This window comes from Myotis myotis, unplaced genomic scaffold (genome assembly GCF_014108235.1).
Source record: "Myotis myotis isolate mMyoMyo1 unplaced genomic scaffold, mMyoMyo1.p scaffold_m19_p_12, whole genome shotgun sequence".
Lineage (NCBI taxonomy): Eukaryota > Metazoa > Chordata > Mammalia > Chiroptera > Vespertilionidae > Myotis > Myotis myotis.
Window position 1 is genome coordinate 18,696,921 of NW_023416316.1, and position 27,762 is coordinate 18,724,682.

General features: G+C 45.2%; 1 long non-coding RNA gene across 1 annotated transcript in view; it reads right to left on the reverse strand.

Moving 5' to 3' along the window:
- LOC118667761 overlaps nt 1-27,762 on the reverse strand; it is a 38,755-nt gene that overhangs the window by 9,989 nt on the left and 1,004 nt on the right. The gene's annotated exons all lie outside the window — the stretch shown is intronic.

Here is a 27,762-nt window from a genome sequence, read left to right on the forward strand (position 1 = left end):
TGTGCAGAATATCCAATGACAGTTCAGTTTCTAAAAATATATTTCATGCCACATGTTCCCATGGTCAGCCTTGTACAGCACCGCACCGTGGGCTCTGGGTTTGCAGCCCAGCTTCACACCTTCTTGCTGAGAGACCTTGGGAGGAAGACTACTCAGCGTCTCTGAGCTCAATTGTGTCATCTGTAATTTAGAAATATGAATAGTGCACACCCAACCTGTTAGTTCTAAAGGCACAATGAGGTGGTCCATGGACGGACCTAGCCCTTGGATTGCAAATATTACTTCCTTTTCCCTCTTTCTCCTCCTTCTATTGTTACTTTTGACATCATTATTATCATTATTGTTTTATTTTTAAAATATATATTTTTATTGATTTCAGAGAGGAAGGAAGAGGGAGAGAAAGATAGAAGCATCAATGATGAGAGAGACTCATTGATTGGCTGCCTCCTGCACGCCCCCTACTGGAGATTGAGCTTGCAACCCAGACATATGTCCTGACGGGAAATCGAATGGCAACCTCCTGGTTCATAGGCTCAACACTCAACCACTGAGCCATGCCAACCAGGCTCATTATTATTATGTTATTTGCAGATGTCTTGTCCTAAGTACAGGGGTTACACATGAAGAAACCGAGGCACATGAAGTTTAAGTTCCTGGATAGGTCATGTTATGAGAAAGTGGTAGGGCTGTGATTCAAGTCCCTCAGAGGAGATCAGATTTCTCTGATAAACGCTCTTAGAGTTTCACGTACTTCCACTTATCCCATTGCAATGTTAAGGCAGTTGTACTGTTATTAGCTGAATTTCATTAACCCCTGCCTGCCCTAATGGGAGAGCAGTTCTCTAGGTCCTAACCTCTGATTGAGCTGATTGCTGAATCCCCCGCAAAGATCAATAAATACTTGTTCGATATATGAATGAATGAGTGAAAGCCAGGTGTCTTTCTGATGTCCAGGTTAGCTATTTTCAAATCCGGCTACACTGTACTTCAGTTCTTTGGAAATGGGTGTAAGCTGACTTGGGGGCACAATGTTGCTCCAGTACAAAGAAATATAAAATTCAAGCAATTTACTTTTCCTCCTCATGTAGGTGAAAGACTAGGATGTTTCTCCAAATCTATTGCAGTTATAGGAAATAGAATTTATGACAAAAATGGAGGGTTCGGAGCCATGAAATCTGGGTAAGAGTGAAGACAACTCTTGATTTGTTTTCTAAGTGTTAAGTGATACATAAAAAATTATTATTTATGTTGTAATAGCCTTTACCTCCTGTTAGAGAGCCGAGGGAGAGGACCTAGATATGGATGGAAAATATCAAGCCCTAGCCCAGGAGATCTGGAGACTGTAGGATTATTTAGAATGTCTTACTTTGACCAAAGCAGTGCCTTGTGCAATGGCCACTTTTATTTATTTTTAATTTGTCTTTATTGTTGAAAGTATTACAGATATCCCTCTCCTCCCCCCCCCCCATTGACCCCTTTCACCCCGCCCCTCCCAGGCCTTGACCACACTATTATCTTGTCCATGGGCTATGCATATCCTATATAATAAAGACCTAATATGCTAATTAGACCAAACAGCAGAACAACTGTCCGGAGGACCTTCCAGATGAAGCCTGGGCTGCAAGGGCCTAGCCCCTTGCACAAATTTCATGCATCGGGCCTCTAGTATGCATATAACTTTCCTGGTTAATCTCTCCCCACCCAGTCCCCTCACCCCCATCTTCCTTCTGAAATTCCTTCCAGTCTGTTCCATGCTTCTATGTCTCTGGATCTGTTTTGTTCATCAGTTTATTTTGTTCATTAGATTCCACATATGAGTGAGATCATGTGATATTTATCTTCCTCTAACTGGCTTATTTTGCTTAGCATAATACTCTCTGGGTCCCTCCATGCAGTTTCAATTGGTAAGAGATTCTTTTTTGCAGCTGCATGATATTCCATGGTGTAAATGTACCATAGCTTTTCTATCCACGCATCAATTGATGGGCACTTGGGCTGTTCTCAGATATTAGCTATTGTAAATTGTGCCGCTATGAACATAGGGGTACATACATTCTTTCTGAGTGGTGTTTCAGATTTCTTAGGATATATTCCTAGAAGTGAGACCACTTGGTCAAATGGCAGTTTCATTTTTATTTTTTTTGAGGAAACTCCATATTGTTTTCCACCGTGGCTGCACCAGTCTGCATTCTGACTAGCAGTGTACTAGGGTTCCCATTTCTCCACATCCTTGCCAGCACTTATCATTTGTTGATTTGTTGGTGGTAGCCATTCTGGCAGGTGTGAGGTGATATCTCATTATCATTTTAATGTTCATCTCTCAGATGTTTAGTGACTTTGAGCATTTTTTTCATATGTCCCTGGGCCTTCTATGTCTCATAGCAATATGTTTATGGATATATTTCCTAAGGCAAGGGAAACCAAGGAAAAAAATAAATAAATGGGGCTACATCAAAATAAAAAGCTTCTGCACAGCAAAAGAAACCATCAACAAAATGAAAAGGGAGCCCACTGTATGGGAGAATATATTTGCCAATGATACATCTTTTAAGGGTTAATTTTCAAAATATATAAGGAACTCATACAACTTAACAAAAGGAAAACAAACAATCCAATAAAAAATACTGGGCAAAGGACTTAGATACTTCTCCAAAGTGAACATACAGAAGGCCAATGGTCACTTTTAACCAGTTAACTGCCATGATATTTTGAATTTAATTAAAAAAGGCTCACCGCTTGCGTCTATAGATGTTTATGGTATACAAATGGTTAAGTGAACCTTATGCTTCAATAGAGGGCAAAGGAGCCTTCATGCCCAGTATTCTACTAAACCTTCCAGAAGTCAGTGAATGACTCTCTGAAGTGAGGCCAGGAGCAGACGTGAAGGCATCCTTTCTCACCTTCCTGTGGTTGTGCCGGGGTCCCTCACTCTCATCCCTGGGGGCAGGCTGAGCATCAGAGAAATGTTCAGAAAGGAACTGACCGCAGGGCCCTGTGGCTGCTCGCTGGAGCTCTCAGAGGCTTCCATCTAAAGATGGTCCTTCCCTAGTTCCCTTCTCTCCCTTTGCACCAAGTACGTGTCCGCACGTGGTAAGATGTTCTAGTGTACATTGCCCTCGGTCCAATCCTTGTCGACTGTTGGTGTGGTTGACTGTGAAGTTTTTAAATTGACATTGAACATAACATTTTAGCCAGATTCTGAGCTAAGTATTTCATCTGGGTTAGTATGAAGCTTTATAGTCACCTGATGAGGTAGCGCCATTGTATTATCTCAATTTTATAAAAGAGGAAACTGCAGTGATTTTATTTATCCAAGTTAAATAATATGAGTTAGAAACTGAAATAGTCCCCAGAGAGTGACTATTTTTCACCTGCACAAGTGCCACATCCACCTGGCTGGCCTCCATGACTCCAGGTCAGTTCCAGATATTCCATCCTCCATAGCAACCTCCAGGTGAGCTGTCACAGAATGCAACACAGTGCTCTTTATATACATGCAAACATAAAAAGAGTTATAACTCCTTATGCTTGTCACTCTTTTAAAGCTACTAGACGCGAACTATGAAAGCAATCCAATTTAAACTGACAGCCTAGATGTAATGAGACATAAGATGTATTGAAAATGAAATCATTCACTTTAGTTTTCAGGGCAAATTGCAGAGAGGTGTATTTCACTTGATGAACCAGAGTGATTGCTTTCATCTCAGATCTGCTCCCCATTCTCCTGTCCCTTCAGGATCTGGACTCTGGCTCTTGCTTCGGCCTCATGTCCCGGCCCTGGCCCACTTTTTTGCACTCTAATACTCCAATAATGACACATAATGGGGAGTTCCCACATGCCTTTGGGTGTACACTGTTTCTTATGCCTTTAGGGCTCATCCTACATGATGTACGGCTAAAAAAAAAACACCTGAAAAAGTGTTACCTCCTCTGAGAAGCCCTCCCTGCTGCTCCCAGAAACTCTCATCTCCTGGACTAATTGTGAACTTTGTACACATTTCTAAAGTTGAACTCCTCTTATACTGAGATTGATTTGGGGCACCTGTTTTTCCAAATAACTATTATCTTCTCCAGGGTGGGGACAATGTGGAAGCAGGATCGCTTTCATCCCTCCATAAGAGGTTCAGAGAGGTACAGCAACTTGCCCAAAGTCACACAGCAGGGTCTCCAGGTGTGGCAAAGGCCCAACAGCATGGTTACTATCCAAAGACCTGGCCTGACTGTTTGCTTTTCTGAAACGGGTTTCTGATGCTGGCTCCTTCCTTCCACCGACTGTGTCCTTTGGTGACTTGGCACCTGAGGGGAGAGTCTCAAAGGCCAAAGTGCTGGTGGCAGCCCCTCCCTCACTCTGGGCCTCAGTTTTCTCATCTGTCCATGAGGGCGTTGGGCCAGATGGCATCGAGCCTCCTTTGATTCAGTCCCGTGTGTACGTGTGGCTCACAACACTAGGTGACTTTGTCATGTCAACACCCCACGCTTTGCCAGAAGAGCTGAGCCTGGCTGTGGAAATGGGCAGAGGAAAGAATGGCTCCTTCACACAGGCTGTTTGTGTGGGGCCAGTGTTATCGCAGGAGGAAATTGACTCAAGGAGATAGCACGTTAGTAGCAGAGAGAGCCAGCTACCTATGGCAGTGCCTGCAGCCCCAGCCCTCCTTGCCAAGGGTGCCTCAGGCCGCCCTTCCTCTCACCCAGTGAAGACGGTGCCAGGCCTAGGATAGGCCACTGTGGGCAAGTGTGGGAATTTCTGGGATTCAAACAGACTCGGTCCCTCTCTGTAGCCCCCATGACACCCAGGCAGCCAGACCTCAGGCTCTGCCAATTCTACAGTCACTGTTCCAGAGAGGGCCAGTACTTCCCCCAAGAAAGCCCTGCTGTTCCCACGGACCTGGTTCTCTGCCTGCGCCGGCCTTCCCTGGAATGGCCCTTCTGCCCCATGTACTCCATAGCGGCGCCAAGGGACACCCAACACTGAAGCAGGGAGCACTGGACAGAGAGCATCAAAGCAGCTTCATCCCATCTCTCAGGAGCAACAGAAAGTTTCCCCAGCTCTTCCTGTCACCTTTGCTGGGCCAAATTCACCTTAAGCATCTAATCTTGGCTCCAGGGTCACCTCTTCCAGGAAGCCTTTCTTGACTTCCCAGGGTCTGGTTTGGGGACCAAGCCTGGTATTTCCTTCTGCCTTGCTATTATCATTCTATGTCCTGGGTTCTGAGAACTTTGAGAAAAGAAATCATTTTCCCCATCTCACTCATCCATGTATTAATAAAGCAAATATTCTTGTGTGCTTACTCCTTGAAAGACACAAAACATTGGAGGAAAAAACCCAAAATGCTCCTCGATGTCATGGTACATATAGTCTAGTAAGGGAGCTAAGCAAATCATCATCCAATACATGAAAAACTAAAACTTCGCACGAGGCGCAGCAGCTACACAGGGCACTAAACAGCAGGAGAATTCGCAAGTCAGGTTGGTCAGCGGACTCTTTCCTGGAGACGTGCTGATGAACCAGGAAGGGGTGGAGTCACAGGCAAAAAGATCTAGGAGGATCGCCCACATCTCCCTGATCCTTGTATCCTCAGCGTCTCTCAGCGCCTAGGCCTCGAGTTAATAACTGTTTATAAATATTGAAGCCGCATTTTCTACACTACAAAGTTGGCTCTGAGGCAGTGATCCAGTTACGGCCTGGGTCCATTCGCCCCTGTAACTGTTTCAGCGAATACTTTCATTTTACTGTCATCCTGGAAGTATCCTGTCTTGCTCATTCTATTTGCCCCCCAGATGCATAGTCTTTGATCGAGCCCTCACCTGCAGCCACAGCTGTACTGTCTGTTGCAGACTTTCACATGCCCTCTGTCTGTGGGGTCTCCAAAATTCACCTGCACGGCCTCTCTCTCTCCAGAGAACCCACGTGGATCTCTACCTGTTAGGGTCTTTTATGCCTGTGCTACAGTGTGCCTGAGCTATCTGACCTCCTCCATCACTCTAATTCCAGCTATTGTAACACCCAGCTTACCGAGGGCTCATCTGAGCATGCTCCCTATTTCAACCAGGGCTTCCGGTCTCCGGGGAATAGGACTAGTTCCGGGACCCAGACAGCTTTGATTCGTGCAGCAGACCAGCCATGCCCAGCACTGTCCTGAGCCACTACCCAAACTTTCTGAATATCGAGTTCATCACAGCCCAAAACACATTTGGTTAATCAGCGCTCTTTTTTCCAAACTGGAGCCACTCTCATCAAGATTGAAAATGTGCCCCCATTGTAAGTGGCTACTGTTTCCAATTACATATGCTTCTCTCAGCCACCATGCAATCTGTTCACTTCATGCTGGTTTGCAAGAGCTGTTCGCACCAAACCATTGACAGCCACTATCTAAACTGAAACCATCTGCTTAGCCATTTGCCATGCACGGCTGGGTCTCGCCGGCTTACCCAGTTGAGGCCCTGTGGAGCAGTCCATAAAACAAGCATGAATTAACGCAGCCTGTTCTTATTAAATGTCTTGCAACTGATGGGAAGATGGACAAGCCAGTCTGGCAAGGATAATGGCCAGTCCTCAGAGCATCTGAAGTCTTGGAGAGACGCCAGCAGCATCCCGCATCTCAAGGGCATCGAGTGTTTCAGGAGTGTGGCCGTGCTTAGAAACAGTTCGTCCATAAAAGCCTTTTTAAAGACTCTGTGGTTTCTCCTTTCTTGAGAAATAGAGTGTGTTGGTGAGCTCTTCAGCCAGAACTTGTACTCCTTCTCTTTTCCTTGATGCTGCTTAGCTGGGCACTCAGTAGGAAGCACATGGGAGTGGCTAGGACTTCAGTGCAGCCCGAGTATATTGCTGTCACTGTTTCCGAAGGTCAGGGCAGGTAGGTTTCCTTTACTCCTGTGGACGGTCTGCATAGCAGTCACACCTGGCTTGTTCAGTGACCTGGGATAAGCTTCCATGCACTTTGCCTAAGACCCTTGGCCAAGGAAGTGAGGCTTCAAGGAAGAGCACATCTTGACCAGCCACAGCAGTCACAGCTTTGTGGTTAGACGTGTTTCAGTGCATTGGAGAGGAAATCACCAGCTGTCAAACTCAAGGGCGCTGCCAGCGGTTGAGACCATTTACCAACTCTGCCGACTGTGATCCCCAATCATCAGGCAGCTGGATGTGCACGTCGTGTATCATTTCCTCAGAAAGACTTCCAGAAAACGAGACCGGTCACTCCGTCAATTCTTTGGAGCAAGTTGCAGGCCTCTGATGCAGATTGCCCCAGTGCTTTCTGGAAGGTTCTTACCAGGGCACCCTGAGGCCTGCAGGGCATGGACTTGCTGGTGTCTCCACGCCTGGCTCCTACAGTGATGAACAGCATAGAGGGTACCCAACGCTCAGCCTTTTAATGAACCTGAGGACAAGCTGGGAAGACCCAGCCCTGCTCTGCCATTGACCCTGGGTGACATTGGGTTAGTGGTGGCCTCTCGCTGGGTCTCAGTTTTCCCAAATGTGAAATGTGAGAAGCAGAACAGATGATCGTGTCGGCCTTTTCAGCTCTTGCTTTCCTTGACACTTTGGGCGAATACAAAACCTCTTCAGGCATTAGGTGGCTTAGAATGCCAATTAGACAAATTTCCATGTGATGCCTCTAGTTGTATATAAAAAAGCAGCTGGGGAATTGTCTTTTAGAGGTAGGTTAGGGTTTTTATTCTATCTTAATTTACTATATGGGAGATGTTACAAGATCCCTTCTCTTTTCTGAGCTCTGATTTCATCATCTGCAGAAGGTCGATAACCTCACAGTATTTTTAGAAAGGTCAAATGAAATAACATATATAAAACATGGCACATAGTAGGACCTCATCAAATAGTTCTCTTTATAGAGGAAAATGTAATACTTCCCTTCCTCCCACGCTTTTTCTTAGTATAATTTCACTTGTATTTGAGGTGAATATATATTTAGCATTATCAAGATATCATTGATAATCAGAATGTACACGTGTAATATATACGTATTGTTGAATTTGGACATATGCATACACCCGTGATACCATCACCACAGTCAAGGTACTAAGCATATTCATCACCTCCAAAAATGACCTTGTGTTCTGTTTTTATGTATGTGGTAAGAGCATTTAAGATCTATGCTCTTAACATATTTGAAGTGCACCATACTATACTGTTAACTATAAGCACTATACTGTTTTATAGCAGATCCTCCTCTCACTCTTGGATAAAGAATAACAGGGTTCCTTTTTGTTTGTTAAATTCGACATGTAAGTGAGATCATGCAATATTTGTCTTTCTGTGTCTGGCTTATTAAAGGCACCTCTAATTATTCAAAATACCGGAGCACCCAGAGGCCTCAGAGTGCCGGCTTTTTATCCTAGGCACCTGCAGTTGCCAGTATCTCTGGCTTCACTGCCCAGCCCGGAGCGCCATCCACCCACGTCCACGTGTTTTCAGGTTTAAATTGGAGTTGAGAACTCCATGTTGACCCTCTGTATAACTAGAGGCACCATTGCATGGGTACAAATCTGTCCCTGACACCTCGGGTTGGCCTCAGTGGCTTTGATGTTGCAACAGTTTACTAATGTCTCTGTCAGTTCAGGGCACTCTTGGGGCTAAACACCGATTGATTAAATGATGAATTCATTCTGCAGGTTTGCATCTGTTTGCGACGCATTTACCAGTGTGGACTTCCTTGGGTGATAGGGTTACAGAGATGAATAAGAGCTACGTCCTGCCCTTTGGAGTTCCTAGACTACTGGGTGAGAGGCCCAGGTAAACAAATACTGACAAGATGATGCGGTCAGTGCTATAATAGAGGCAGATGCAGTGAGCTTTGGGAGCACCGGGGAGGGAGGCATTCATTATGTGGGGAAGAGTTGAGACAGGCTTCCCAGAGGTTGTGACTTTTCATTTAGTTATTAAAATGTGAATAGAATATGTGTTAAATAGATGATGAGAAGAGGATGCTTGATTAGAGGCATAGAGATTAAAATAAAGTGTTGAGTTTATTTGTGGGAAAATCTGATAGGAAGCATGGCAGAAATGAGACAGGTGTATAAATTGGGGCAGGTGAGGGGCTGGGACACCGTCCTGCAGGCTTACAGTGCCTAATATGGTAGCACTAGACACATTTAGCTCTTTACATATAAACTAATTAAAATTAAAGACTCTATTCCTCAGTTGTACTAACTATATTTCAATATTCAATAGGTTTATGTGGCTATCAGCTGCCATATTGGGTAGTGGAGTTATAGACCTTTTTTAAAAAATTTCATTGGATTATTTTTATTTTTTTAATTTTAAATCTTTATTGTTGAAAGTATTACCTATATCCTCCTTTCCCCCTATTGACCTCTTCTAGCCCGTTCCACCCCCCCCCCCCCACCAGGCCTTCACCACACTATTGTCTGTGTCCATCGGTTATGCATATACGCCTACAACAAGTTCTGTGGTTGATCTCTTCTCATCCCCCCCCACCACCACCACCACCACCTTCCCTCCCAGATTTGACAGTTGAGTTATAGACAATTTTTATTATCTCAGAAAACTCGATGAATAGTGCTGTTGCATATGATGTAGAATGAGTAATGGATTTCAAGGGAATAATCACGGGTAGATTTGTCTGTAATGTGCAGAATGGATTTGAGGTGGGTAAAATAGAGGCAAGGAAAACAGTGAGGAAGTTGGACCTCTCTAGATGAGAGAACCAGAATTGAAGCATGGACTGTCACTATGTGGGAGGGAACCAAGACCGCCTTGCTCGTGAGGTACCAAGAGACCAAAGACTATGGCCACCAATGCAGTTTGCCAGTTGGGATCTGATGAGAAATCAACGTCATCTTCTGTCATGAGCACACCTTGGCTCAAAGCCTCAACCCTCAGGCTTCTCCCCTGGCTCGGGGATTATGGACACACTGCCAAGTGCATGTGAGCTCTCTGCGTCTCCCTGCCCCTGCTTGCCTCTGTTTTGTCATGCCGTTGGGTCTTAATCAGATGCGATCTCGTTTGGCCCCTTCTCCACCCATGGCGACCGAAGTTTGGAACAAGAGGATTATGTAGCAAGCCCACACGTCTGTTTTGCTCCGAGTGTCTGGCTTCCATGGTTATAACACAGTAATGGATACCGCAGAAAGGCAGTGGCAGATTGGATGATAAGATGTGGTTCCTTGTCTCCTCCCTGCCTGATAGGATCTCTGTGAACCATAAACAAATTACTTCCATTCACAGTTAACAGGAGGAAGAGCTGTACTCTGCATGGGGAGTTGCTGAGTGCACTGTGGTAAGGAATGTAGACTATTTCTTAAGAATGCAAAGATGTTCTTAGGGACAGTCCCGGCGCTGTGGGCAGTTTACTCATACCCCAGAATATAGGGCCTCGATGTGGACTCTTCCCAGCCTAGTCATCCTGGCTCAGCTTCTTACATCACATACAGTTCTTGCTGTCACGGTATCTCTCAATCCTTCCCCTGTCCAAGGAGAAATGTTAAAGAGCACAGGGGGAAAAGGCAAGCCCTAGAGAAAGAAAGACATTTTCTGATGGTGAAACACTAGTTTTCTAAAACCCTACTCATTCTTTAAGGCCCACCTCAAGCACCAACTGCTTTGTGAAATCTCCAGATACCTAATTCTGCTCAAACGAAAGCTTCTAGCAAACCTCTGTTTGGCACATACAGGGGTCTGTAGTTGGATGATTATGTTCCTGCCTGCTTCCCTACATAATGAGCATTTCTGACCAGGGTTTGGCCTAAGTCAGGCTTGCACCTAAAGCAGCAGCCGCCAACTGGTGGTTCATGGACCACTGGTGGTCTGTGAGGTCCAAAAGGTTGGCGACCACTGGTTTAAAGAAACCTTTGAAGCAGCAGTCACCAATCGGTGGTCCATGGACCACTGGTGGTCCGTGAGGTCCGAAAGTTTGGTGACCGCTGATCTAAAGGACCTGAAGGTTCAGTACGAACTATGAAGCATCGTCTCCAGTATATTTGGGGAAAAGCAAATTCGAAAACATCTAGGAAATAGTTCAAGTAAGAATCTAGGGAAGAAAGTATTAATTTACTTTAGGTGTTGTTGTGTTATCATTCCTCTGTGCATTCATTCATTCTTTCATTTATGCGTTTACCATACAAATGTTTACCAAATCCCTACTGATAACCAAGCAATGTTCGGTACATAGAGAGATTAGCAAAACAAAGAGTTCAGAAGCTAGTGTGGTAGGCAAAGCTTTAAGTAAATGATGGCAGTCCATGTAGGAACTACTCTGCTGGAGGGATGGACCAACTGAGGGGAAGGAAATCAGAGAGAAGTGCCCACTCTGTATAGTGAGGAGCAGAGACGCTAGGCTCAAACTCTGGCTCGATAGTGAGTACTGGGTAGCCTTGGGTAATCTGTCCCTCTGAGCCTCAATGACCTCACCTTTAAAGTGGACAGAAATTTTGTGGGGGGAAAATACAATAATAGTTACAGAATTCTTTTTTTAAAATATATTTTATTGATATTTTACAGAGAGGAAGGGAGAGGAATAGAGAGTTAGAAATATCGATGAGAGGGAAACATCGATCAACTGCCTCCTCCACACTCCCTACTGGGGATGTGCCCGCAACCAAGTACATGCCCTTGACTGGAATCGAACCTGGGACCCTTCAGTCTGCAGGCCAACGCTCTATCCACTGAGCCAAACTGGATAGGGCAGTTACAGAATTCTTGACAAAGTGTCTGGAATAGAGGAAGTGCTCACCAATGTTATTTTTCAGGCTCCATAATTGTCAACCTAAGCGATCAGGGTTGTTCCACCTTCTCTTTGTTTGAGGTGTACGTGACCAAATGTATTAAGGAACTTGCAGCCAAAGCAGGGTGCTCAGATGTCTCTGATAACATAGTTCAGATGATTCAGCCTTTGACCAGAGACCTTTCTCCTAGATCTGGCTTCCAGAGATTAAACAATATGAGGCTGACTGTATTTCACTTTCCCCTGAGACGTGAATAATCAGCTGTAACTATTTGGGGCTGGAAGTGGTGAGTAATTTTTCATAGGCTTTCAATGTAAACATATTAATTGAGACGCAGGTTGTGAAGGGGCCATAGCACTTTATTGAAAGATGTACGTTGATATTCTGCATGGACAGCACATACATACCCAGATGGTGATTAGGATTACTGTTGTCATCATTAAGCCAACGGGGAGTTAGCATTATCATATTAACATTTATTATATAAATATAATATTTACATCAAGATGTATCTGTATAAAACTATATATAATATAAGGGAGTGGTCAGTTCCATCCCTGTGGAAGGGGTGAAGGGGGAGGAGCTTCTCCTTTCAGACTTCTTGCCTTCCTCATCCCTGCCACTACCTCAAATTCCCCTCCCCATATTTCATGCTTTGCTTTCTATGACTGACTCCTATTTGCTTAGTTAGAAGAAAGAAAAGAAAAACAAACCCTAGGATATGCTGGTAACATTCCTTGTGATGTCACCTATGTGATGAATATGTCACCTTTGCCTCCTCATCTTCTGCAGGTGCCCTCATGCACCTCTACCCCAGCCACCCTGACCTTCACCGTTTGATGTCACTCCCCTCTGAGTTTCAGTTCTCAGTTCACATACCACCTCCTCTGTGAGGTCTTCCCTGAGCCTCCAGTATCCATTAGATGTCATCCACCTACCATTCCCTACTCCCATCCCAATTTCCTTCAATCAAGACCCCAGCCCACATCTTGATACTCTTTTGAACTACTCCAGCCCTCTTTTAATTTTTGACATTTATTGTCTGAATTTTTCATCTGGCTGCATAGCACACATGGTTGCTACTGTCAGTTTTATTTATATATAGACATCTTACACACACTCTTCATGCTGACCATCTTCCAGTTCCATCAGGCCCAATGCCTTTGTGCCTTCTTCTCCCTTTCCCAGAATGCAATTCCCACCTTCATTCCTGCCTCCCACCCCTTCTCCTGACCTCCCTTCACTAAGTCACCACCTATTATTCTTCCATATCTCAGCCCAATGATGACTTTCTCAGAAATCTAGACTTCCCTGAGTACTACAGATCAATTTCATGCATCATCTGTTTCACTGCTCCAACATCTGCTCCTTGACATTTATTTGGGTAGCTTTTGGATTAGATGTATTTTCTCCAATGAATAGTAAGCTCAAGTAGGCAAGATACTGTATTTGTTTTTGCTCATCATTGTTGCTGCTCCAGCATTCAACACGCAGCTGTTCCAGTGGCTCAGTAGCTATTGGTTGCAAATATACATGTGAATGAAAAGATGGGCTTTATTTGGTGTAAAACCTAATGTATCATGCCATGGGACTTGCATGATCTCTACCACAGTGATTGACCAATGATAAGAAATATTGACTAGAATAGCATTTCAATGCCAACCTATTCTTAGCTTGGAAAGTTCTAGTCAAGCAAAAAAAAAGTGGCAATTTTTGTTTTCAGCCTAGACATTGAAAATGGAGATCTTGAGAAAATTTTGGTTTTCTTCAGCATTGAGATTTACTGCATGCATGAGACCTTACACCCAGACTTGGCTCCAAAAAGATGCTATAACTGACTCATCCGGGAGAGATTTAAAAATGTGGTTTCTAATCAACTCATCTGTAGAGCTATCAGGTGCTTCCTATGAATTCTGCGGTAATTAAGATTCCACCATGAGATATCAGTCATTAGGAGCTTTTCTCATAATCCTGTCTGTTCTCCTGCAAATAGAAACTCTTCAGCCATCATTCAGCCACACTGATTTATTAAACTCAAATGACCTAGGGCCACAATTAGGATTCCATACTGATGAATGCTTTCTGGGAACTCCTTTTCTCTGGAGGCCAGAGAATGAATTTACAATTATTAACATCAAGTCTTATTTGTACATATTTACAAACTTGGAAGCAAAATGTAGTATCAGCCAAAAAAAAAATAGCAGTCCTTGAACTCCATACTCAGGGTCCCCCTCTCTGTACTGTCAGTTGAAGGTCCAGAGGAAGAAGTGAAAACTTAGGAAGCCAGGGCTCAGTTCTCCATTAAGGTTGCTGAGCAAACTCTTATCACTAACCAGGGGATGCTGACTTGAACTGTGGTCTTGAATCAATAACAAAGGCTTCTGGCCAGAATGAGAGGCACATTAGCCAATGACTACCCACCTGTCTGCAAAGCAGCAGGAACAGGGCCCAGGGAAATGCTAACATTGAAACAAATGAGCAGCCTGACAAAGCACAGTTGCTATTCATGTCAGGTCCAGGATAGCATCTTCTGCATCTCTCTGGCTTCCAACTCTCCTGCCCTCTTCTCCACCTGGGCCCCTCATGTCGTTTGCCTTACAACACAACCTCCTGGACATCTTGTCTTCCTTCTAACTATAGTCCACAGACCTGGCTGTATTCATTCTGCCCTATTCATGAGGATCAAGCATCCTCTGCATTCTTCTGCGCACCCCATTACCTGCCCTGCCCTCTCACATGCACACTCCATGTGCACAGTCCTCCTCATTTTATCTGATTTCTAGCAGCGTTGCTCAGCTCTAGCAGCTGGGTGTTAAAGGGGTGGGAGACATCCACTGTGCTGATACAGAGGGAAGGACTGACCCTTCCAGGCTGATGACATTGGGTCTTCCCTCCAAACCAACCTTATGGCAGCTCTTACCTTGTCCTCCTATTCTCCCCTTTTTGACAACTTCAGATGTTTCCACAATGCATAAATAACAAAACCCAAACTCCTTAAGCTAGCATTTACTGACCTTTATTCTTTCTTCCCAGTGCCACCGTCTATCATTCTTGCCAACCTACACTCCCACCCATCACTTGTCTTTCATGGTCCCCATCATGGCAACTTTTCAGCGCCTCTCTATGCTTTGCCAGTGCTGTTCTATCTGCCATAAATAAACTTACACTTGTGCAGGGTGGGGCAAAATTAGACTTATAGTTGTGAGTACACGAAACACAGAGTTTATCCTTGTATTATTGTTTATTAATGGTTGTATTATTTTCTATGCTAACAATTGTAGACCTACTTTTGCCCACCCCATATATCTCCACCCAGGAAATACTTCTGCCTTTAGACACAGATCTCAGACCCTTTGCCTTCCTCTCTTCCCCACCCTCTTCACTTCCAGATGCAGGATTACCTTTTCTATGCTCTTTTAGCTTCTAATTCCACCTCTACTTAGTTTCTAAATTTCTATTATGGACAAGAAGACCCTGAGGTGTCACATACAAGTCGGGGGTCTGAAAGCCAACATTAAGTTATCAGGATGGGGAGGGGGGAAACCAGAGTGTGTGGGCACACCAGCCGTTGAGTATGGGTGAAATGGAGGCATGAAGGATAGTCCCCAGATTCAAAGTCCTACTTAAGAGTAAGGACAAAGGAGGCCACATAGACAGGCAGAAATAGACACCTGAAGCTGAACAAGAAGAGGGAACTGTACAAAGCGCTATGGGAGTGTGGAGGCTAGAAGGGAACAATTCTATTTGTGGGGGTTGATCAAGGTCAGCTTTCACTGAGGAGATGACATTTGAACTGAATTTTGATGAATTTGTGCCTGTTGGTCTCAAAAGGAAGAAAGGGTCTCTCAAGCCCTTGTCATCAGTCTTCCCAGCAGCCAGGGAGATAAATTAATTCACACCAGGGAGTCAGGGAGTAGCATTTCCTACTCATTTCCTGTACAAGTGTTATCATTGTATTTTGCAATATTGATAATCATTTGCAGTTTGTCAGAAAATTATACGGAAACAATGATAAAAATTATCTAAGATTCTTCTTCAAGCTGATTCATACTCATGCATACTTATGACCACAGATTCAGGGAAGTTTATGCACTCTGATTTCAAAATCATAATGAGGAACCTATTGGGTCATTCTGATATAAAGATAACATCCACTATTTATACAAGAGACTTAGATAAGAATAACAGCTGCCACTTTTGGTGTTCTCTAGGCATAAAAAAAATCTAATATTACCCACATTATACAGGTAATGAAACTGAGGCATAGAGAAAAAAACATAGCTCACCCAAGATCATATAACACATGCATTTGAAGGTGACACTAAGAGCCCAAGTTGTTATTTGTCTCAATCCCATCCCCTCAACCACTTCTGAATAAGATGGTGTAGATTTTTTTAAAGTGTATATTTTTATTGATTTCTGAGAGGAAGGGAAAGGAAGAGAGAGATATAAACATCAATGATGAGAGAGAATCATCGATGGGCTACCTCCTGAATGGCCCCTACTGGGACCGAGCCCACAACCTAGGCATGTGCCCTGACCGAAATCGAACTATCACCTCCTGGTTCATAGGTCGACATTCAACCACTGAGACACACCAGCAGGGCAAGACTGGATAGATTTTTTAAGAAAATTCTTTGGCAAGAACTGTTCCAGTGCTAAGTTCTTTTAAACTCAAGATCAGTGATGGGGCTTCCATAGGATCACTTGGAGAACTTTGAATTGTGTTTTCAGTGTTGGGTTGATGCAGAAATTGATGTCCTTCCTGCCTGGGGCATCTAGTGAGTGAGGTACCAAGAGACAGGAGAGCAAGCTTGCTTTGGCATCAGTCTGCTTTCCCAGGTTGCTGAAGCAAGGGATTTGTAGATTATTTCCTATGGACCAGTTGTGGGCATTATGGGAGAGAATATTCTGTGAGTGTGGAGATGGGGTTCCAGGACTTATGTATCTTCCCTTTAATGCATAAAATAGAACTAATATTTTTTGAGAGGCAACTATATATGAGGCACATGAAACCTCTGCTACAACGGTACAGGAGAGATGCTATATTCAATCTCCAATATGGCCCACAAGGATCCTGTCTTCTGCTATTCCCATCTTTGTGTAGCCCCCTCTCACACTATGCCAGCATTGGCCTCTATGACCAGTAGAATATGTCAGGAGCGGTAGTATGTCATTTCCAAATTAGATTACAAGAGACCCTGTGGCTTCCATCTTGGTGGTATCTCATTGTCCTTCTCAGATCTTGTACTGTGGTGGAAACCAACTGCCATACTGTGAGAGACTCACTGGGGAGGAACTGAGACCCCATCCAACAACCATGTGAGTAACTGTGGAACTGTGTCTTCCAGCCCCAGTCAAGCCTTCAGATAACTACAGCCTTAGTGAACAACTTGATTGCAACCACATGAGAGACCTTGAGCTAACAGGGGTGGGCAAACTTTTTGACTCGAGGGCCACAATGGGTTCTTAAACTGGACCGGAGGGCCGGAACAAAAGCATGGATGGAGTTTTTGTGTGAACTAATATAAATTCAAAGTAAACATCATTACATAAAAGGGTACGGTTTTTTTTTTTTTTTTAGTTTTATTCATTTCAAATGGGCCGGATCGGGCCCGCGGGCTGTAGTTTGCCCACGGCTGATAGAACCACTCAGCTAAGCTACTCTGAGATTCCTGACCCTTAGAAACTGTGAGATAGTAAATGTTTGTTGTCTTTAGCTACTAAGTTTTTAATTAATTTGTTATGCAACAATAGATAACTAACTTGGGAAGTATGATCATTCCTCATTTATAGGTGAGAAAACTATAAATTAGAGAGGCTAAGTATTTTTTCCAAGGTCATATGGTTAAAAATACTGAATTTGAACCAGGTTTTTTTTTTGTTTTTTTTTACTTTAATACCACTAAATATGCTGCCTTCCCACGATGGAAATGCACTGGTATCCTGAACAGGGGGAAAAGAACCATAAAATTTAGGCTTTTAAAGGAAGACACATTCTTTTCATATGTAATTTTTATGATTACTCTGATACCTCAAAGAATTATTTTGAGTGATGAGCACCCCAAACCAAATATAAACAGACTTGGTTGGGAGGAAGGGAAGAATTAATTCTTTTTTGCTCAAATATCTTGCTACCCATTGAATGCCACTTTATGGAGATAAAACTGAATATAATCAGCATGTTTCCTGTTCCCATTGTGCTCCCTGTCTGCTGTTGGAAATAGTGAAATGATTAGAACTAATAAGAATATGCAGAATAGTAATTGAGAGCTCTGGAATCTGGCAGAATTTGGTAAAAATCTACCACTTGGTATCTGTGTGATCTTGGGCAAGTGACCAATTGCTTACTATGCAAAGGACGGTCCTAAATTCTTCAAATTGATCTTCTCTTCCAGCACTAAGCTCTTCACAGGCATTATCATACATGCCAAGTTCTAAACCCTTTACATGAATTATCCCATTTAATTCTCACAACAATCCTGTGAATAAATACTATGACCCCAATTTTATGGATTAGTACCTATGTAATGGGCTGCTCAGAGAATTAAAATACATGATCCACATAATGAGCTTAATCCAGCATCCAGCTCGTGGAAAGTGCTGACTGAATGATTGTGACTTAGTGTGGGTTACTCCAAAACCAGACCCTGGGACAAGATTATGTGTGCAAGTAGTTTGTCTGAGAAAGGATGCAAGAAGCTGTGAGAGAGTAACTAAGTGAAGTGACATAGGAAAGGGAAGAAGATAATAAAGAGTGTGTTAATGACTAGGTTACTTCTGTGGGCAACTGGGACTCAATCCCACCAGGGAATCCTTGAGGTTGTCCCAATACAGCTATGAAGATGGGTTATTTATCTACCAACTCTGTGCCTTATTGATTGAGGTTAACCTTGCAGAGCTTCTAGCTGCCCTGGGTGTGGGTCAAACATGTTCTGTGGTTAAAGAACACCTTCAAGCAGAGGCACAGGAAAGTCCTGAATAGGGAAAATGTCTACAGATGACTCAGAAGTAGGCCCAGACAACATGTGTTATAAGTAGCTTTATTAACATCACTGTTCATCATCTATCCTATATAATAAAGAGCTAATATGCTAATTAGACCAAACAGCAGAACAACTGTCCAGATGACCTTCCAGGTGACCGTCAGGATGACCTTTGGGATGAAGCCAGGGCTGCGAGGGCCGAGGCAAGCCACAACTGCAAGAGCCGAGGCAAGCCGCAGCTGTGGGGGCTGAGCCCCTTGTACGAATTTTGTGCATCAGACCTCTAGTATACTAGTATATATAAAAGCCTAAGTGACCAAATGACCAGTCAACCACCAGGGGGCAGACACTCAACACAGGAGCTGTCCCCTGGTGGTCAGTGCGCTCCCACAGCCAACCTCCCTCGGCTGGCCAACCTCCTGTGGTCCCTCTCCCCTGACCCACCGAGGGACCCCACCCATGCATGAATTCATACACTGAGCCTCTAGTAAGTTAATGACATTACAGAAGGATTAATATTGTAATAGGGTTATGACATATTTTGTCTTGGAATACATTGAGGGTTACCTTCCATAAGAAAGTTAGGACAGGCTTCTCAGAGGTGGGGATAAAGGTACATGGATAAAGATTTGGGGGAGAAAAGAGAACAAAAAAGAGTTTCAGACAGAGAGAAGCTCGTGTGAGAAGTCTAATCAAGGGTCAAGAGAAAAAGGAAAGCTTATTTTGAAAATGAAATGTGGTTGCCTGAATTTTGAGTTGAAAGCAAAGAGCCTTAAGGGTTAAGTCTGGAAAGGCCAGACTACCTAAGTCAGATCATGAAGGTTTTTGTCAGCCATATTGAGGAATTTGGGCTTTATCCTGAGAGCAATGGGAAGTCCTTAGAGCAGTGGTTCTCAACCTGTGGGTCGCGAGACCCCTTTCGAGGTCGAATGACCCTTTCACATGAATCGCCTAAGACCATCGGAAAACACATATATAATTACATATTGTTTTTGTGATTAATCACTATGCTTTAATTATGTTCAATTTGTAGCAATGAAAATACATCCTGCATATCAGATATTTACATTATGATTCATAACAGCAGCAAAATTACAGTTATGAAGTAGCAATGAAAATAATTTTATGGTTGGGGGTCACCACAACATGAGGAACTGTATTAAAGGGTCGCAGCATTAGGAAGGTTGAGAATCACTGCCTTAGAAGATATTCAACAGATTCGTGTTTTGACATTTTATTCAAGTTCCTGTAAGGAAATTGTAATTTGTGAAAAGGAAGAAATTTGGAAACAAAGTGGCAGATTAAAGAAGCATCTGCAGTAGCTTAGACAAGAGGTATCATGGACTAGGCAAAAATAGCGATAATGAAGGCTTAATAGTGAACATCCATATCTCACATAGCTTTTGTGGGCCAGGAATTCAGCTTATCTGGAGATTTTGGCTCAGGGTTTTTCGTGAGGTTGCAGTCAGAAAGCTGACAAAGACTGCAATCATCTGAATGCTTGATTGGGGCTGGAGGATTGGCTAGGACTGTGGGACCCCACATTCTGGGAGAATCACCACCCAAGGCCTACCCTTTCTGATCTTCTTAATCTTAAAAGGACTCAGGTTGCTTGTTTCTGCCTTATTTCTCATTTGCTTCCTCCCTTCCTTCCTTCCTTCCTTCCTTCCTTCCTTCCTTCCTCCCTCCCTCCTCCTCCCTCCCTCCCTTCCTTCCTTCCTTCCTTCCTTCCTTCCTTCCTTCCTTCCTTCCATTTCTGAGAAGGTCCCCAGCTTCAGGGAATCTTGACAGAATTTGAAGCAATCAATATTCTCCTGTTTCTGTATTAGGTAGTAGATAGAAGAATGTGGACTCTACTTTTGTCTCCTATAGAAGTAAATAGTTACCTCAGCTTTTAGGTACAAACAGGAAGAATGATGGAATCACTAGAGTAGAAAAACTTACTGTCCTACTGTGGTTGGAGGGTTGGCTGCCCTGGAGGCCAAGGGAGGAAGCTGTGGGAGGAGAATGGTCAGGAGGAGAAGTTGGGGAGGGGGAGCTCACACTCGAAGAGCCTGGAATGACAAGTTTAGGCTGGGTGTAATGAAGACTCACTTAGGGATTTTAAGCAGCATGATGGGCTTTCCTGGCAGACATTGGTGATGGATTACTTATGAGGGTGGGGGAGAAGGACACTGACATTCCAGTATGTTGGAAGGCCATTGGATGTTGATGCTGTTGACCTGTGTATGGACTGCAGTGGCAGAAACTGGATCAGACATTCAGAATTGCTCCTGAGCTGGGAAAACTGGGTTCCATTTCATCGATGTAAAGCACAGCCAGCAGTGCTGGGCTTCCTAGCAGGAGGGCTTGTCAGAGCCGCCACGGCCACATCAAGCACTGAGTACCTTGTGGCTTTTCACTCTATCAGCAGACTGGAGATGAGCTTGAACTTTTCCTTCATTGAGCTGGTGCACACCAGAACCAAGGGGCCAATGAAATCCAGGCAAAATGATCAGTTTATCAGTTTATAAAGATAGAATCACTGAATATCAGAATAGGAAGTCATCTCATAGCTGACCTCGCCCTGCTGGGTCCTGGTATATGACCTTGGGTGCATCACTTGCTACCTGAACCTCAGATTCCTCAGGTAAAATGGGGATAAGAATGTCCATCTTAAAAGGCTGCTGTAAAGACCAGTGGTGTTTTTTGTTTGTTTGTGTGTTTTTCTCATTACTTATATAGTGTTTATAATGCCACAGGCATTTTTCTAATCATTTTATAAGTGTTAACTAATTAAACCTTTGTAACTGTTGTGTCGGGACTATTATATCTATATTTTTTAAATGATAAATGTGAGGCCCAGAGAGGGGAAGGGACTTGACCAAAGCCCCCAAGTGTTTCGAAGGCAGAGCCAGGGTGAGCACCCAGCCCTCCTGACCCTTGACTGTGCTTCCCACGCTTTCAGCTGGATAGACACAGGCATCTCCTAGTTGATTGCATGTACCTGTGTATGGCTTGCTTCCAGGATGTGGCTTAGGCCTGTGGAAATGCTGAGAACACTGTGATGTTAAAGTGTCACAGAAGTTTCTAGTAGCGTTTCACAAACATTCTCTCCATGGGCCCTAGACCATGTGTGTGCTAATGCTGTTAGCTCTGCTCTGCGGGAGATGGACAGCCAGCTTTGCAGCAGCTGGATGGAGGGGACTGGCTAGGACTGTGGGACCCTGTGTCCTAGAAGAACCAGTACCCTAGGTCTACCCTTTCTGATCTTCTTAATCTTAAAAGGACCCAGGTTGCTTGCTTGTTTCTGCCTTATTTCTCATTTCCTTCCTCCTCCCTTCCTTCCTTCCTTCCTTCCTTCCTTCCTTCCTTCCTTCCTTCCTTCCTTCCTTCCTTCCTTCCTTCCTTCCTTCATTTCTCAGAAGGTCCCCAGCTTCAGGGAATCTTGACAGAATTTGAAACAATCAATATTCTCCTGCTTCTATATTAGATAGTAGATAGAAGAATGTGGACTCTCTACTTTTGTCTCCTGTAGAAATAAATAGTTACTTCAGCTTTCCAGGTATAAACAGGAAGAATGATAGAATCACTGGGTAGGAAAGCTCAGTATCCCAGAGTCATCATAGTCAACTAAGCATGGTCGTTCAGAACCATAAACCCATTTGATACTTGGAGCTTCTCCACCCTCTGGAGTAGACATGACGTGCAGCATGCTCGGCGCCTCCAGATCTAAGCACTTCACTCCCTTGAGTGTCAGATCCCCATCCAGACATTTCTCAATGCTCCATGCTCTTCATCACCGTGAGCCAAAGATTCCTTTCTGTAACTTCTACCTATTGGGCCTGGTCCCAGGTTACCAAGAGTGGCTCCATAGGGTCCCTAGCTAGTATCTGGACAGTGGAGCCCAATCTTACCTTATTACAGGAATCTCTCCTGCTTTTTCTTGTTTAAAATGGAAATAGCTGTCTTTCCTTTCACCATCAAAGTTCTTTCTTCCCCAAACTTCAAATAAAGTACTTTCATGATTTCAAAGCTTTTCATACTCTAAATGACCTAATTGTTTTATCGAAAGAGAAAAGAATGGAGCCACCCAAACCCTTCCACATGCAGATATTTGGGGAACACCTGGTACCTGGGAAGTATTAAGCCAGGTCCTGGTCACAGGAGGAAATGATTTGGATAATCACGTCGGGTGCTGGACACCATCATTCTGCTATTCTGTGTGGACCCAGGAACCAGCCCGTGTCTCAGATCAAAGGAGCAGTCAGGCCGCAGGGGAGCTGGTGGGGATTCACTTGAAGGGCAGCGGGCAGAGTGACAGGGAATGGGCAGGAAAGCCGGTTTCCCCAGAAGGACTGGCTACATAATTTGTGGGGCCCAGTGTGAAAGGGAAATGCGAAGCCTCCTGTGAAAATGATTAAGAATTTCAAGATGGGGACAGCAGAGCAGTAAACCAAACACAGGCCCTGGGCAGTTTTGTGAGAGCCACACAGAGTCTCTGGCCTGGGCGGTAGGTCCTGTTTGCTCTGCTCGGGGAACCCCACACTGCATAGGGCGCAGAGAAGGCCTTCTCCGCACGCTCTACCCCGGGTTCTCTGTGGAAAGATAATGGACCAGGTCTTCGGGCTTCCTTTTTGTGCTTTGCTTATTCCATCGGCATGAGTTTCTCATCTAAAGGCAAGAAGACATTTCCCTGCACAGATGAGAAGAAACGCACCTGTCACTTTCCAGTGTCTAAAAGGAGGTGGTGAACATAGCAGGGGAGGACAGCAGGTGCCATCAATTCCAAGGTCCACCAGCCACCAGCCATCGACTAGGACGCCATGTAAAGTCTCTGAGCACATTGTCCTTATCTCTAGAGCAGAGACAATAGAGTGTGGGTTGTCTTTATATCTTAGGCGGCATCAGATAAAAATAAGACATGAAAGTGTTTAGCACAGGGCCTGGCAGGGTATGTCCCAAGCTTTCCATTGGTATTTTGTTGAGATAAAAATATGGAAGAGGAAGATGAAGAAAGAAAGGAGGGGAGGTAGAGCAGGATCAGGGAAGGAATGGGACGCAGCCTGTGATATTCTGTGCTTCTGCCTTGAATGTCCTTCTGAACCTGCTTGTTCCCTGCCTCTGGGCTCTCCTCTGACTTGTAGGGAACTGTGAGCATCTGCGTTCTTTCCTGCCACTGGACCCTGTGCTCTTGGTGGACACCCTGCTGCCCTACCCACCTCCACATCCCCAGCGACTAGCCCTGTGCTTGCCCAGAGGAAGTGCTCTGCTCACACTTAATGAAAGAAGGAAGAAGATGGGGGAGAGAGGAAAAGAGAGATTGAGTGATTGCAGATAGGGAAGACCTGCAAGATGCTGAGGCTGAGCCTCCTGGGCAGTCGGCTCACTGTGGAGCTGCCTCTACAGTAGGACCAGTTTTTCAACACCTGTGACTCACTCAGGCCCACCAGGCATCCTCACTATGTCTCCACAAGCCTCAACTTATAGCCCCAACTGACCCAAAGGTCTTCCTCAGAAAGATGCAAAAGGAGGAAGGTGGTGGGAGGGGTGAGAAAGATTGGGAGAGAAAGTGAAGGGGCAGGACCAGGACATGCTACCCTCTTCCTGCCCCTCACCTCCCTAGCATCCACCAAACCACAACCATGGGCCCAGGCAGAGTAGGAGACTCAGAGGACCCCTGTCTCAAGCAAGTCCAGGCAGGGGACTAGGAGAGGAGGGGAGGAGATGAGGCAGAGTGGGGGGAGAGTGCTGAAGGGACAGAGGTGGTGCCTTAGGGGGGTTGGGCAATTGCTGACCTGTCATTGAGGGGGAGGAGTGGAGGCTGAGATGTGAGGTTGGGGATCCCAAGATGATAACAACTCCTTTTGATTCTTAGGAAGATGCAGAGAGGGCTGCTGAGGGCAAGGCTAGAGCTGTGGATGGTCCCACCAGACTTTTCAGACCATGCACACCGAGATTCTTGGGCACCTAAAATGTCCCACCCTCCGTGGAGGGGGCTTGTACACTTAGGACCCGGTGGTTCCAAAATCTGCTCTCCTCATCTCCACTGCATCCTTTTCCCGGCTTCCCTAGACTTGTGTCCCCCTCAAGTCCTCCTTTCAGTTAATTGGGCCAAGTCCAAGTCATCCCAGCCAGAAACAGCAGAAATTTCTTTCACTCCTACCTGCCTCGCTTTCCCTTGGACAATTCTCTACGCTCAGTTCTACTTGCCCATTTCCCAGGCACTGCCCCATTCAGGCCACCATCATCTTGAACTTGGAGTATTTACAACCTCTTTCTCTTCTTTCTTTGCTTGGCCTCCTCTCCTCAGTCGTCTGGGCTGCAACAAATGACTTAAATGACTTATCTACAATACCACCCTGATCATGTTTCTTCCCAACTAAACACAGCCATACCTCCTTCAGTGTTTACAGAAACAAGTCCCTGGCCTGACTTTGAATGTACTGTATGCTCTGTTCCCAGCCTATGTTTCCAGCCTTCTCCTTCCCACTCTGTCCACATAGCCCGAGCATCAGTCACATGCCAAGCCTTCCTGGCCTGTTGCACCTCCATGCCTTTATTTAGGCCTGGTGCTCTGCCAGGCGTGCAGTCCAGCTCTACCGCCACGTCTGCCTGATCAGTTTCTTCCTGTCCAATGGGAAAAGCTCAGCCAAATGGTCCCATCCTCCCCACGCCTCTGGTGGAGTTCCTTAGCTCAAAGCCTGCCCCCCAGGGCTGGTTCAGAGCACTGATCACCTTGCATGCTAATTAGCGGTCCGTACCTGTCATGTCCCCTCCCTGCGGTCTGAGAGCCCCTAAAGAGTGAGGACTGCTCATTCATCTCAGAACAGGCATCATGAATGGCTGCAGATCAGAACTGCATTGCAATAGGTCAGGCACCCAGTGCCAGCCATGACTGGGGTGCAGTCACCTAATTAAAACGCGTGAGAGACACTCTGTCTGTCCTCGCATCAAATCCGTCCTGGCAGATCCTCCGGGGGCTGAGAAAGCATTAGCATGGGTAAGTACATTACTGTAAGTGACACATCAGAGACTCGTAATTAGGAGATAAACATCTGGAACGCATGCATTTCAGCAGTCACAGTCTGTACAGAGTGCCCGCCGACGAGTCCCAGAGAATGGCTTTCAGGTCACATGGCTGTCTGTCAGCACGGTTATATCACATCTGCACGCTAACCTGAGGGAGTGTGGATGAGTGGGCAGGGAGCTCACGTGTCACCCTGTCCTCACTTAAACCTCAGAGATGCCAGTTCCAGAAAGGTACAGCCACTGACTCGAGAGGAGGCCAAGACGACAAGGGCTGTCCAAACTTGGAGGGGCCTTCTGGGGAAGTAACTTCAGCCGCTGCTCACAGGATGCCAGCAACACCCCACCTCCTCAGCGTCTTTTCTCACTAAGTCCCTGTTTCTCCACGCTCCTGTCATAAAGCACACTGTCTCCGGCAGCATTTTACAGAGTTCTCTCTCCTGTGCAGGCCCATTAGAGGTGATGTGGGGAGCGATTCGAGGATCAGAGAGGGCAGGCAGTGTGGTCAGTGTTACCCAGCAAGAGTGGTGAGTGGCAGAGATGGGATCCACAGCCAGTCCTGTCTGTTTCCAGATCCATTTCTCCTCTTGAATCTGTCTGTCGTGGGTTGAGCAGTGACCACCTCCCAGAAGTTCACGTCGACCCAGAATTTCAGAGTACCTTTTTGGCATAGGGATCTTTGCAGATGCAGTTAAGGCAAGGATCTCAAAGTAAGATTATCCTGCCCTGACCAGTGTGGCTTAGTGGATAGAGCATTGGCCTGCAGCCTGAAGGGTCCCAGGTTTGATTCCAGTCAAGGGCATGTACCTTGGTTGCGGGCACATCCCCAGTGGGGGGGGGGGGGGGTGCAGGAGGCAGCTGATTGATGTTTCTCTCTCATTGATGTTTCTAACTCTCTATCCCTCTCCCTTCCTCTCTGTAAAAAATCAATAAAATATATTTTTTAAAAAAGTAAGATTATCCTGGATGAGGGTGGGCCTGAAAGCCAATGACAGGTGTCCTTATAAGAAACAGGAAAGGAGAAGATGGCCTTGTGAAGAGGGAGGCCGAGAGTGGAGTGATTCGTCTACAAGCCAAGGCCCACCCGGAATTGCCAGTAGACACAGAAATCGGGAGAAGCCTAGAAATGATTCTCCCTCTGAGCCTTGGGAAAGAACAAAACCCTGACAACACCTTGATCTTGGACTTCTGGCCCCTAGAACTGTGAGGGAATATGTTCCTAGTGACTTAAGACACCCAAGCTGGAGTGATTTGTTACAGCATTCCCAGGAAACTAACGCACCGTCTAAGTTACCCTTTCCTGTTAGGTGTATAGACCGTTGTAAACTGCTAACACCAGCAAACCATTAAAAATTACTTTTCATTCCATTCTTGCAAGGAAATAAAATTGCCCCAATGCCTCCTCTAGATTGTTACTAAAGAGGATAAAATTTGGCAGGGAAAATGGGGACGTGACAAGAGTGTAGATGTTCCATTATGTGTCACCAATAAGAAACCACTCTGTCATCATACGTCATCACTAAATAACTCCGTGCGATCAGTAGCATTTGAGCCCCGTTTTATCAATGAAGCAGGCAAGACTACAAAGTAGCCCATAGGGTTGGAACTGTGTGGACCGATGGCAAACCCCACCTCCTGCAGGACCGAGTTGCTCTTTGGACTGTTTCCCAGGCCTGTCCATAGCTGCCCTACACCCAGGAGCCTGGTCCCTGAATTCTCCGAGGCCTCAGCCCTGCTCACCCTGTACCTCACTCCTCTCTCACATTCTCTTCTCATTCTCCTCTATTGTTTGTCTGGGTCTCGGGCAAATCTCCTCTCCTCAGCGTGAGTGCGGTGGAGACCCCAGGCTCCCCCAAGGAGTCTGAGGAGTCCAGTAGCCTCATGTCATTCAATCTAGAGATAGGGTCTGACTAAGGACTGCATAGATGTACACCACTGGCACCATGCAAACGGACCTCAGTTTGCTGTTATGTAAAATGGGGTGAAACAATAATCTTCAACATGGGCTCATGTCCTGACTCTGCTGCCACTTACCACTGAAGTCACTTTTCTCTCCAAGTCTCCCAGG